Consider the following 14,679-nt stretch of genomic DNA (forward strand, 5'->3'; position numbering starts at 1 on the left):
CTCTCTCCTCCACCTGGACTTTCAGACCGCCACTCACCATCGCAGGGAGACGGGACCAATACAGTGGTTCTGTCCCAGGCACCTGATGGACTCAGAGAGGTTCCTGATGGAGCTTGGGCCATTCCCTGAGGATCTTGCCCACGGCACGGCTGAAGAACTAGTCGCGGCTTGGGAACTGGCCGCGGCTGGGGCTCTTGACCGTGTCGTGCCTTTGCAGCCTCTGACCCGGCGTAGGTCTCAACCAGCTCCTTGGTTTTCTGAAGAGCTGAGGGAGATGAAACGCCGGAGAAGACGCCTAGAGAGTGCCTGGAGATCCAGCTGTTCAGAAGCTGATCGGACACTAGTTAGGTCCTTTAGTAGGACCTACCTAGTGGCACTGAGGGAAGCGAGGCGTTTTTACGTCTCCTCCCTCATTGCGTCGGCAGATAACCGCCTGGCCGCCCTGTTTCGGATGACCCGCTCCCTTCTTCAACAGGGGATGCAGGATGACCCGTTACAAGGGCGTGCCGAGGAGTTTAGTGGTTATCTATACGATAAAATCGCTCAGCTTCGGGGTGGTTTGGATCAAAGTTGGGTGGATCCAGGTGAGATGTCGGAGACCCGTCTTGTTGAGACTGTTTGGGATGGATTTGATCCTGTGGCTCCCGAGGACATAGACAGGTTGCTGGGGAGGTTGAATGCCACCACATGTTTACTGGACCCGTGCCCCTCCTGGTTGGTGCTGGCCACACAAAAAGTGACACGAGGCTGGCTCTGGGGGATTATAAATGCTTCTTTGTTGGAGGGGGTCGTCCCTTCCGTCTTGAAAGAGGCGGTAGTGAGACCCCTCCTCAAGAAGCCTTCCCTGGATCCGGCTGTGTTAGGTAATTATCATCCGGTCTCCAACCTTCGCTTTGTGGCGAAGGTTGTAGAGAGTGTGGTGGCATGTCAGCTTCCCCGGTACCTGGATGAAACTGTCTATCTAGACCCATTCCAGTCCGGCTTTCGGCCCGGATATAGCATGGAGACGGCTTTGGTTGCGTTGGTTGATGATCTCTGGAGGGCCAGGGATAGGGGTTATTCCACTGCCCTGGTCCTATTAAACCTCTCGGTGGCTTTTGATACCATCGACCATGGTATCCTGCTGCACCGATTGGAGGGATTGGGATTGGGAGGCACCGTTTATCGGTGGTTCTCCTCCTATCTCTCCGATCGGTCGCAGACGGTGTTGGCAGAGGGGCAGAGGTCGGCCCCGAGGCACCTCACGTGGGGTGCCACAGGGGCCGATTCTCTCGCCCCTCCTGTTCAACATCTATATGAAGCCGCTGGGTGAGCTCATCAGTGGCTTTGGGGTGAGGTACCATCTGTACGCGGATGACGCTCAGCTGTACCTTTCCATCCCGAACCACCCCAACGAAGCTGTCGAAGTGCTGTCCCGGTGTCTGGAAGCCGTACGGGTCTGGATGGGGAGAAACAGGCTCAAGCTCAGTCCCTCCAAGACGGAGTGGCTGTGGATGCCGGCACCCCGGTACAGTCAGTTGCATCTGCAACTGACTGTTGGGGGCGAGTTATTGGCCCCAATGGAAAGGGTACGCAACTTGGGCGTTCTCCTGGATGGACGGCTGTCTTTTGAAGATCATTTGACGGCCGTCTCCAGGAGAGCTTTTTACCAGGTTCGCCTGGTCCGCCAGTTGCGCCCCTTCCTAGACCGGGATGCCTTATGCACGGTCATTCATGTGCTCGTGACATCTCGCTTGGATTACTGCAACGCTCTCTACATGGGGGCTCCCCTTGAAGGGCATCCGGAGGCTTCAGTTGGTTCAGAATGCAGCTGCGCGGATTATAGAGGGAGCCCGTCGTGGCTCCCATGTTACACCACTCCTGCACAGACTGCACTGGCTATCTATGGCCTTTCGGGTGCGCTTCAAGGTCTTGGTTACCATCTTTAAAGCGCTCCATGGCATAGGGCTGGGTTATTTACGGGACCGCCTACTGCCACCGATCGCCTCCCCCGACCCGTACGCTCTCACAGAGAGGGACTCCTTAGGGTGCCGTCCGCCAGGCAGTGCCGACTGGCGACACCCAGAGGAAGGGCTTTGTGGGGGCTCCCACCCTCTGGAACGAGCTTCCCCCAGGGCTTCGCCAACTTCCTGACCTCCGAACCTTCCGCCGCGAGCTTAAGACACATCTATTTATTTGCGCAGGGCTAGCCTAGGGTTTTAGTTTTAAATTTAGTTTTTAATGGGGTTTTATATTATTTTAGTGATATTTTTAATTCGGCCTAATTAATAAGTTTTTTAATTGTTGTTTTTACTTGTATTATTCTCATGTTTTATCTGGCTGTAAACCGCCCTGAGTCCTTCGGGAGATAGGGCGGTATAAAAATTCGAATAAATAAATAAATAAAATAAATAAAATGCATGTGTGCGTGTTCCCCGCGCATGCTCCCATGTCCCCTGTGCCCCGTTTTGGCTTCCAGGTTGGTGCAGGAGGCTTTCCAGGCCCAAGACGGGTTGCGAGCGGGAGTGTGCACACAAACCCCCCAAATGCAATGTGAGCACCGCCCCTGCATGCACTCCGCATGCAGAGCACCTGGCTGGCAGGAGGCGTGCACGGATGTACGGTAGAGCCTGGCTGGGACGATAGCTGGCGTGACTGCAGAGAGGTGCCACAGGTGCCAGAGGCGCCACAGGTGGCACGCATGCCATAGGTTCGCCATCACTGTTCTGTGGTGTTTGAACTTTCCATCAGGAAGTGAACAGTTGCACTTTAGATGACTACGTACAGTACCTGATCTTTAGGAGCTCTCCGGGCAGTGGTGTTCAGCAGTGTTTCAGGAAGAGTTATGCGGAATCTCCCACAATAATATACAATATCTTCCTTCAAGTTCCCAAGAGAGAGGCAGATATATAGATATTACAGTGAGTTATAAAACTTCCAAATAGAAACATTGTTATGAAATATATCCTAATCCAACCTTGGCAACCCGAATAAAATAAGCAACTCAAAACAATTTAAAACAGAATAGCATAGTTCAGGGGTCTGCAACCTTGGCAACTTTAAGATTTATGGACTTCAACTCCCAGAGTTCCTCAGCCAGCAAAGCTGGCTGAGGAACTCTGGGAGTTGAAGTCCATAAGTCTTAAAATTGCCAAGGTTGCAGACCCCTGGCATAGTTCACCCCACCTTCATAATCAAAGTATAACAACTGATCATAGTCTCCTTAAAGCAGTTTAAGAGAGAGAGTTTCCTAATTTCACCCCTAAAAGCATTGACCAAAATAGCAGTGAGGAGGTTTTTATAGATGAGTTCATAAATTCGAGCACTCCTATATTCAAGCCCTATAACTGTGGTTTTCCACAAAAAACTCCAAAACAGAAATTGTACTACATGGAAATAATTTAGTCCAAGTAGTGCTCTTAAAAAAAAAACCCAACCTAAATACTGTATATCAATTCATTCTTTCATGAATTTGGGCAGTTTGCAAGAACATCTGTTGAAGAAAACAACAGGCAGAGTGATCAACCAAGAATCCTCTTGTTCTGATATGAAGCACTGATTGGAGGAGGAAGAAAAACTAACCTATGACTATAATCACTATAGCAGTGTTTCTCAACCTTGGCTACTTTAAGATGTGTAGCCAACTCAAAGTCCACGTATATTAAAGTCATCACTGTTCAGAAAAGTTGCAGTATAGGAAAAGAGCTTTTTGGTAAGTTTAGGATACTGTTTGAAGTGATGAAAGAATTGAATAACATTAGACGATTAACTGAATCTTATTTGAAGCAACTGGTTGTTAATATATGTTTATTTGAGAATATCTAAGTTGTAGATTTTTAAAAAAATGTTGTGACAATGGACCATGAAAAAGGACTTTCAAACAAACAAACAATGTAATTGTCCAGGTAATTGTACATCTTTCCTTTCCTTTCCTTTCCTTTCCTTTCCTTTCCTTTCCTTTCCTTTCCTTTCCTTTCCTTTCCTTTCCTTTCCTTTCCTTTCCTTTTGTATCATGGCATACTGCTAATGCAGTAATATGTATTCATGTTTTATTTCTTCTTGTTGTCCAGCATTAGCAGGGGTAAAATGCATTTACCTTCGCTACTGGATCGCAAATGTGAGCACGCGCAAAGAGGGTCAAAAATGGGATGTGATGACAATAGGGAGGCTCCTCCCACCACTGGCCCTACTGGCTAGTGCGAGCTGAATAGATCCAGCTGAATTTCACCACTGAGCATTAGGGAATCCAAGACCTAAATGTAAAATTTGACCCTGAAACTCATCCTACTATCTGTTCTTGTGTTAAACTGTTTTCACCTCCCTTCCATGGGCACCTACTGCCGGCATCAGCAATTTTCTTCCCAGGGACCCAAAATTTTCAATTTTCAAAAAGGGAATCCAGGACCAGTTCTAAGTGTAGAATTCTACCCCATGTGCACAAGTTGAGCTGTGTGCACACGCTCTGGCCAGCCACTTGTGCAGCCCAATTCTGAATAGGCTACCACATAGTAGTGGGCCATGGCTGAGGGTTGGGGGCAGAGGTGAAATCTTCTTACCCTCCTTACCTTCCTTACCGGAGCATGCACCATGCGCTCATGCTAGCTTTGCTCACGCACGCATCACATGCATGCTCAGATCTTCTGCAAATGTGCAAAACCTGCGCATGCGCAAAACCTTCTGTGCATGCAAAGAAGGTAAAAAACACATTACTTCCTGGTTAAAACCTGGGGGGTGGGCAGAGCTTTACTCTGCCATCACTACCAGATCACCGAACTACTGGTCATGATCGCTACCGGATCACGTGATCCGGTCCAATCTGGGAGCATTTCACCCATAGTTGGGGGGTCCTGCTTTAAGTATTCATATAACATAATAATAAACTTGTCTCATGTTCCAGGTCTATCTTCCTTGATTATAATATTCCACTTAGATAAATATGAAATAGATTTAAATTCTTATAACATAATGTAATGTGCAGCATCAAAATATTTCCAAAGATAATTAAATCTGAATCTGCTATTAAAATCTGTAAATATTTCTAAAAGGCAATATTTTACTAATAAATTAATGGTACTCACCTTTCCAAAAACACTTTTATAAGTGGGAAGGAGAGCATAATAACAGATCTCATACTGCCATCTGGTGTTTAAAAATGTAAATTTCCCCTTCAGATAGGCTAGATCAACTAGATCAGTGTTTCAGGATCCAGTTTGAGTCAGTTACTGGGAACAGAGGTTTATTCTTCCAAGCTTTTGTATTCATGTTAGAGCCCATCCTCATAAACCTCTCTCTTTCTACAACAATCTGGAGCGAGAAAAAGGTCCAGCACAAGTCTGAAAGCTTGGAAGACTGGTTCTTGTGACCAACTCACATTGGATTCTGCAACATTATCCTGGGACACATACATTTGCCTTCATTCATGAGATCATGAGTGCTTCTCCACCTCAGCCATTTTGAAGAATTTACTTCAGTTATCAGAATTCCTCCATCAGCATGCTGGCTGGACAATTCTGAAATTAAAGTCCAGAATTTGAGGTTCTTGAAAGTCCAGAATCTAGGAGTTGAATTCCAGAATATGGGAAGAATAGAATAGAATAGAATAGAATAGAATAGAACAGAATAGAATAGAATAGAACTTTATTGTCACTTTTAATGTACACTAATCAGCATCCATTAAAATGAAATTTCATTGCATTCAATTCTCAAAGGATAATCATCATGCATATACCCATTTACATACACATATATGACACAGAGAAACAATATGATCTAGTTTGAATGTATACATATACATGTATACATATACATATACATGATGGGAAAAAAGAATCCTGCAAATTTACAAGATGGATGGCATAAGGAACAAAACTGTTACAGAATCTGGTAGTCCTGCTAGAAATACTTCAAAACCTCCCCCCAGTGGGGAGCAACAGAAGCAGGCCATGAAGTGGGTGTGTGGGGTCTCTAAAAATATTTCGAGCTCTAAGCACTTAGCGCTTATAAGCGCATATTCTGAATAATGGGAAGCGAGCATCCTATAATCTTCTCAGCTGTCCTTACCACTCTCTGTATGGATCTTCTATCTAAGGCACTGTTACCACCAAACTAAACAGTGATAGTTTGTTAAAAAATGTTCAATTGTTCCTCTGTAAAAAGTGGCCAGGACAGAAGGAGAAATATGTGCTCTCCTCATCCAGTGCAGAAAATGCAGATGCTGGTTTGCATACTTCACTAAAGATAATGTATGAAGACACCAAATCAGATTGTTAGTTATCTGCACCCCCAGATATTTAATACCTCCACAGCTTCAGCCTTGATACAAAATGGAGTATTACTATGCCAGCTCTTTCTAAAATCAATAATGATCTCCTTTGTTTTATTGACATTCCAAGCCAGTTTATTTTTATTGCACCAGTCCACCAAAGCTTTCACCTCCTCCCTATACAAATCTTCATTGTCATCCCGGACGAGACCCACCACTGCCATGTCATCTGCATACTTCACAACATGATTCATAGCAGACTTGGCACAGCAGTCATGGGTTATCAAGGTGAACAGTAACAGACTTAAGACACAGCACTGTGGGGACCTGTCCTCAAGGAGATGGAATTGGAAACTTCTCTCCCAACTCACACAAACTGGGGCCTATCAATAAGGAAATTGCCTTATACACTGTAAGCCGCCCTGAGTCTTCGGAGAAGGGTGGGATATAAATGTAAACAAAAACAAAAACAAAAAAAAAACAAAAAAAACAAAGTATCCAGTTACATAAAGAAATATTAAAACTTAGTCCTAGTTTGTTCACCAAATGCTGAGGAATGATTGTATTAAACGCCGAACTAAAATCAACAAACAGCATTTGCAAATAAGTATTCTTCTCTTCCAGGCAGTGGTGGGACTCAGCGGGTTCGCCCCAGTTCGGCGAACCAGCTGTTCGAAGAAATCTCCTTCCAGTAGCCTTTTGGTTTTCCCACTTTACAGAGTTAATCCTGTCAGGAAGGCAGGAAGGAGGCTTTCTGGTCTGCCTCTGTGTGTTGTTTCTAGTCTAATCCTTATCCTCTGCTTAAGTGTTTTCTGAAATTGCCTCTGTGGTTAAGCCTTGTTACATTGTAACAGCCATTAAGGGTCCTTGGCAGTACGCCCAGACTTTCTATAGCCTGAGTGATTTCTCTGGAGTTTTTTTTCCTTTGCTGGTATTTTTATTCCGGTATTTGGGAGGAGGAAATGGTTGGATGAAGAGCTATTTACATAAGGATTGGTATAGCCATAGACAAAATGGCTGAGAAGCAGGATGAAAGCTTGATACTCTGTCTAATTTTTTTACTGCCTTTCCGGGGGCATGTGATCTTTCCTCAAATCTGGATGATTTCCTTAGGATATCTTGTGAGGTGAGTGAGATCAGTTGGTATCTTTAAGTGGTGCAAATGGATCTAACGATTGCTTCTTGGTGGGAAAGGGTGCTTTGTCAGTTCACTGAGCACATGAGTCTTTTGTCTATGGGGATTCTTCAGTCAACCAATCATGGTTGTCCCAAAGGTGTTGTTTTCAAAGTCCAGTTGCCTCTTGAAAAAACACCTTTGGGACAGGAATATCTTGCATTGCTTTGGAGTGGTCGAGGCACATGATTCCTCATTGATAGTAAATTTTTTTAAAAATAGGAGGAGGAGGTGTGGATCCTCCCTTCAATTTGTTTTAGTTTTCTCTCATGATAAGTCTTAGTAACATGGCACCAGACTTGAAGTTTATTTAGATATCTGTGGCATGTACTAATTTTATTGTGATCCTGACAAGCTTGGGAGGGCAGAGACTGGGTCCCCTATATACTTTGTTAATTTGTCTCTTTAGCTCAGCATTTTGTAGCCCAAGTGTGCCCATCCACTTTCTGGAGAGCTTAAATGAACTCTCTGCTAAAGGGTTTCACTTTATGAGCAAGAATTGGCTGCTGATAATTATTGTTGCATTTTAACAATTTTACTTCTCAAGGTGCTCTGGCACCCTGCCTGATTTGTAACTCTGGGTTGCAGGTATTGCTGATGAAAAGGAAAGTATTCGGACAGAATGGTTTAGGTTTCCATGGTGTCTGTGACTCATTGATCTTCATTGTGTATTCCCCCATTTCTACTCTAATGACTGATATTTAGGGCAGCTTTTTGCAAGCAGAGAAGCTTTTTGTATTTTTGTACAGGTAATCCTTGATTTACAACAGTTTACTTAGTGACCATTCAAAGTTACAATGGCACTGAAAAAAGTGACTTATGACCGTTTTCACACTTACGACTGTTGCAGCATCCCCACAGTCACGTGATCAAAATTCAGATGGTTGACAACTGACTGATATTTATGACAGTTGTAGTCTCCCAGGGTCATGTGATCCTCTTTTGCAACCTTCTGACAAGCAAAGTCAATGGGGAGGCCAGATTCACTTAACAACTGCAGCGATTCACTTAACAAATGTGGCAAGAAAAGTCGTGAAATGGGGCAAAATTCACTTAATAAATTTCTCACTTAGCCACATAAATTTTGGGCTCAATTGTTATAAATCGAGGTGCAGCTGGGCGAGGCGAGGCACCCCTTGATGTGAGTGATGGTGAGTTGGCCATGCCCATCCAGTCACATATCCACCCAGCCATGCCTACCCAGCCGGTCATTAGGGCAGAGAACTGGTTGTTAAATTATTTGAATCCCATCACTGCTTCCAGGTACACCAAACTAAGATGACGCACACAAGAAAGTGTATCATCTTCAGAGCAGTTCTTCCGATAAGCGTAATGAGTCAAGGTAGAGGCATTAAGCAATATAGTCCTTTACCGATATCTCAAAACATTTCATCATAATGGAAGTGAATGCAACTGTACGATAATCATTAAGGGAGGTAATTATAGATTTTAGGGGAACTGATAACAATGATTGTAGTCTTAAAACATGATGGAACCAAGGCCTGATGCAACAAAAGATTGAAGATGTCTGTAAGAACAGAGTCCATCTGGTCAGCACACTCCTTAAGTACTTGGCCAGGGATATTATCAGCACCTTTCGCGTGTTGACTTTCTGCAAGATCTTCCAAATGGCAGTTGCATCAAACCTCTTCATCAAGATAGGGAACAACTTTTCTTTCTGGAATGTTATTTGAGGCCTCAAACTGTCCAAAAAACATGTTTAGCTTATTTGAAAATCCATGTCACTGTCACATGTCAGGGAAGCTGCCTTATAGTCAGTAATAACCCAGATACTTTGCCACAAATGACACATGTGTCTAGGCTCCACAGGATCTTAGAAAAAAATCTGTACTTTCTGACTATTGCTGTTTTTATAGCACATTGCAAGTCAGTTCTTGCTATAGTAAGTGCTGTCACATCGCCTGATTTAAAAGCGGCAATGACTCATTATTGGCTCACCAGTAATAAATAAATTCTCATATTCAATACGATTTTGTTTAATGGCAGATACATTCACAAAGGCAAGTTCTGTGTATTTTTATTACTGGCAAGTAAAAAAAAAAGAAAAGAAGAAGAACCCAGGAAGCTTAAAATAAATCTTTCTGAAAAAAAGAAACTTAAAAAGAAATTCCATTGGGAAGCTGCTCAATTGCTGTTTATTCAGAAATTCAATTCTATCATTTGTAAATTGAAAGAAATCATGGGGCTGTATTCTACTAAGTGTTAATTAGCTTGCCACTATTTGGTTAATAATTACTATCCTTGCTTTGCTTTTATTTTAACATTTCCCAAACTTGTGTTAGAACAAAAATCAAGAGCTTTGCAGCAATTTAAGAAGTTATAAATCTCCTAAAACAAAGACTTTTATAGACTCTATGTATGAAGTGGTATTTATCCACATGACTTTATACCTTAATAATTTATTTCAGAACTCAGATTCATTTCTGTTTATATTGTCAGGGTCTATTCTTTTTGTATTTTATTTGCCTCCTGATTTCAATCTCTCCTAACGACCAAGTGTGAACATTTTTATACCAATTTGTGATTATAATTCATACACCTCATGAAATAGCTTCAAGTAGATGAAAGCTTATATCAGTGATGGCTAACCTTTTTGTCATCACGTGCCAGGAGGGGAGGGGGCAGAGGGGGTTGTTCACATGCATGCCCACACCCACATAATTCTATGCGTCCCATGCATGCGCGCATGACCCCCCATTCTCCCTGCTCTTGGCATGCGATGGGCCAGTAGGCCCATTTTTCTTTCTCACCTGGCTCCAGAGCCTCTCTATGAGTCTGGGGAGGGTGAAAACAATCTTCCCCACCGCCCTGGAGACCCTTCAGAAGCCAGAAACAGCCCATTTCCCAACTTCTGGTTGGACAGAAAGTGATTTTTTTGCTGTCCCCAGCCTCCAGAGACTCCTAGAGAGGCGCTGGAGGCTGGAGACAGCAAAAAAATATCACTTCCTGTCCAACTGTAAGTTGGGAAATGAGCTGTTTCTGGCCTCCGGAGGGCCTCCGGTGGGGTGAGGAAGGCTGTTTTTGCTCTCCCTAGACACATAGAGAGGCTCTGGAGCCAGGTGAGAGAGAAAAACGGGCCTTCCCCACCACCCTCTAGGCCCTCCGGAGGCAGGAAACAGCCTGTTTCCCTGCTTCTGGGACGGCCAGAAGGCCCGAAAATCATTTGGCCAGTGCATGCGTGTCGGAGCTGAGTTCGCGTGCCCACTGATATGGCTATGCATGCCACTTGTGGCACGCGTGCCATAGGTTCGCCATCATGGGCTTATACTATAACATAGTGAATGATCATTAAGATGCCATACAATTCTTTAGACACGATTGCAGTTCTTTTAAAGTCGCTTTGACCGTAGCTGTTGACACGTAGAATCAATTCAGCCTTCTTCTGTGAATTTCATTGTGGACTCTGTAAAATATGTTACATATGTTTTTCACACTATAGGTAGTGCTCAACTTATGTCAGTTCATTTAGTGACTGTTCAAAGTTACAACAGCACTGAAAAAAAGTGACTTATAACCATTTTTCACAGTTCCGACCTTTGTAGCATCCCCATGGTCATGTGATCAAAATTCAGCTCTTTGGCAACTGGTTCATATTTATGACCATTGCTGTGTCCCAAGGTCATGTGATCACCTTTTGTGACCTTCTGACAAACCTAACCAGATTCACTTAACAATCAGGTACTAACTTACTAACTACAGTGATTCACTTAACACCTGAGGCAAGAAAGGTCGTAAAATGGGGCAAAACTCACTTAACAAATGTCTTATTTAACAACAGAAAGGTTGTAAGTCAAGGACTACTGTACTATAGCAAGCATCAGAAAGGTGGTTTACATATTGTTTAGTTATAATTACTCAGGAGCTGGGCAGCCATTTAACTTATTGTGCTGCTAGGATTAATGATATTATTATGCAAAATCATGATCCTGAAATATTTTGCAATTGGCTTGCAGGCTAAGACTGTTAATTAAGAAGTTTTTCCTCTAAAGTTCCTGTCCTATGAAACAGCATATCTTTCAAGTCAAGATTTGCTTCATTTCCACAGCCTCCTGGAGGTTTGACAAAGATCTGGTTCTTTTAAAAGAAGCATCATCAATTTAGCTTGAGTGTATTGTATTATTCTAATATTTTAATATTACCATTGTATTTTTATTGTAATTTCGATATAATGTCTAAAGTTTGATTAGGTAAAGAGTCTGGGAACAAATTGCGTACATAAATAATATTCCCGAGCTTCTCTTTTAAGACTATGTATAGAAATAAGAGGTGGGATTCTACTGGTTCGGACCAGTTCGGGCGAACCGATAACTCCAACAATCAGCTGAGAATGAACCAGTTCACTCCGAAGAGTAATTGGACCTGCCTGCCCCTGCTCTGTATTGCCCTATATCATCGCAGCTGAGTCGCCCGGCAGAGGGGATTGACGCACCTCAGCTGTTACATTCACCAGCAGTAACGCAGAAGCGACGGGTTTGAGAAACTGTGCATATGTACACAGCATGCATCATGTGCGTGCACACATGGAGTGCACATGCGCAATGAGCGTGATCTCCAAACAGGTTGTTAAACCAGAAGGATCCCACCACTGATAAGAATGGCTTCAGAAAAAAAAGAGAAAAGCTTTTCCTTTGCAGAGATGTCTTAAGAGACGACATTAGCTCAGTTAAAGACAATAGCCCAGGCTTATAAAACTATTTTATTAAAAAACCCATTTAATTTAAAGAAGCAGGTTAGCATTAAGTGTTAATTTGGTGTAAGCTAGAGTCTGATGTCTTTATGTAAAGGCAGAGAGAGTGCTTTCATAGCACTTGTGGGAAAAATAAGTTGCTCTCTTTCTCTTCAAGTTTATTGTCATGCTACAAATGGACGTTGTGTCTCCTATTTATAAAAATACTTCCTGCTGAGTATGTTTGAGGAGCAGAATAGGCAGTTTTTCTGTTTTCCTAGTTTGAATGTGATTTGATTATTTCTGCTGTAGCAGTCCACACAAAATGCTGTTTGCTATATCATGATTTTTCAGAATATATTCCAACTCAACCTAAAAACAAAGAAATTGATTTATTCATACCTATATCTATATCTATTCATGAGATCCTTTTGGGAATAAAGAATAGCAACTGACAGATATTTTTATTTATTTATTTATAAAATTTATGGGTCACCATCTTACTTCAAGGTAACTCTGGGGAGCTTAGAATCATAAAAAATAAGAACTCTATAAAATAAAACCATAAATAAAATAGTACGAAATATTCTGTTGGATATCCTCTTGGATATTTTGTAATCCTATTAGATATGGTGTTCTGGTTTTTCTTAATATATAATCAAATTATTTATAACTCCCCACATGTGAGCTAAAGTATAGTGCAAAAAACCAACAACAACAACCCTGTAGAACAATTCTTTGTAAAAATAATTTGTAGGCATTTACATTCAGCTAACATAAAAAGTACGGTAGAAGTTGAGAGGCTTTTGGTGATTGTCCCTTCAGTAACCTCTTTGTTTTTTCTGATTCCACTTGTGACATTATGGGATGGTCCAAAGTGGTGCATTTGGCATTACTTGTCTATTGATCTCTCTGAACAATCCATTCTTTGTCTCATTTTGATTTAAGACCTGGCTTAGCTAGGATTGAGAATTAGCTTTTGTTGTCCTCATCTGGATTCCATCCTTTATTGATATTTTTCTCTTGTACAATTTTGGCCTTTCGTTGTATGACCTTCATTAGTTTCTGCTCATAAGCATTTCCCCTCTTTTTAAGGATATCTGAGGTTCATGTTTATAAAAGTTTTAATCTCTTCTAATGCCCTTACAGCTGTGTCTTACATTAACTCAGATACTTAGTCACCTTAAGCCTTTTGAGCACTGGACCATGACTTTCCTGCTTGAAGGATTTAAATTAGTATGCACAAGGAATAGTAGCTTCCGTAGTTATCAGTTAAAATTGCATACAAGTGTCAAGGTATTTTTAGTTTTTCAAGATAAAGAAATGGCATTATATTGTAGTTAATATGCTGGACTGGTGAGATCCAGATGCTAGTTCTCCCTTGGGCCCATCACTTCTCAACCCCCAAACATGTGAACTAAATTGCGGTAACTAAGCAGGGAAAATATTTTTAAAAGTATTTTCTAAATGGCATCAGAGTAATTAGTCATATTAATAATTGATTTCCTATTATTTTTGATAACTAAAATCTTATTCTGGTTCTGAATGATTTCTCTCTTTTGAATAGTTAGCTTTTCCATAGATTCCTTAACAAGTAACTCTTAGTTATGATATGGTAGAATGAAACTTCAAATATGCAAACCTCTTCCACTGAAGATTTAGCTGGAAGAAGTTACACCTGTTGGACTGACTGTTTCAGAGCCATTTCCCAATCTCAGGCGTGAAAGAAAGGCTACTTGGAGACAGTTCATCTCCTTTTTAATGTTTACATTCCATACACTGCTCACTGTGCCATCCTCTCAGCCAAAACAGAGCATAGTAACATACGGAATTCAGTAAACTTCACTACTTATATAACAATTACAAGAAAAATATATAGCATTGCCAAGACATGATAGATACATGCAGTGGTGGGATTCAAGTAATTTAACAACCGGTTTTCTGCTCTAATAATTTCTTCCAACAACCAGTTTGCAAACTGCTCAGTAAGTTAACAACCGGTTCTCCCGAAGTGGTGCGAACTGGCTGAATCCCACTACTAGATACATGGTAGGTTAGGGAGTAATGGGTATCCAAAAGTACCTGGGTTTAATTTATTTATTGATCAAATTTATATCACATCTCACAAGAAGTGACTTTGGGGAGTGTACACTGTAATTAAAGAAACAACACATACAGTATATAAAAATAGATATTTAAAAGTAGAAAAAAAGTGAGCATTAGAAATGGAGATAATTAAAATTAAAAATATGTGAAAAGCTCAAGCAGAGAATGTGTTTCTATCTCAATAGCGGAACCTTCTAAACAAGTCTCTGGTTCCCTGGGACATAGCCAGGCCTAATAGCATAATCAGATCTTGGGGGACTTTCAGAACATGAAAAGTGATATAGCTAACTTAGTGTTTCCAGGGAGAGAATATTCCATAAGGCAGGCACCACAGCAGAGAAAGATCACTGCCTTGAACCACCAAACGTAGATCCCTGGCAAATGGTAAAGTATATGCTGTATGAAAGTGCTGATATGCAATGTCAAAGGCACAAACTAGGCTTTTATTTATTTATTTATAAAATGTATAAA

The sequence above is a fragment of the Ahaetulla prasina genome, chromosome 5 (genome assembly GCF_028640845.1).
Source record: "Ahaetulla prasina isolate Xishuangbanna chromosome 5, ASM2864084v1, whole genome shotgun sequence".
Taxonomy (NCBI): Eukaryota; Metazoa; Chordata; class Lepidosauria; order Squamata; family Colubridae; genus Ahaetulla; species Ahaetulla prasina.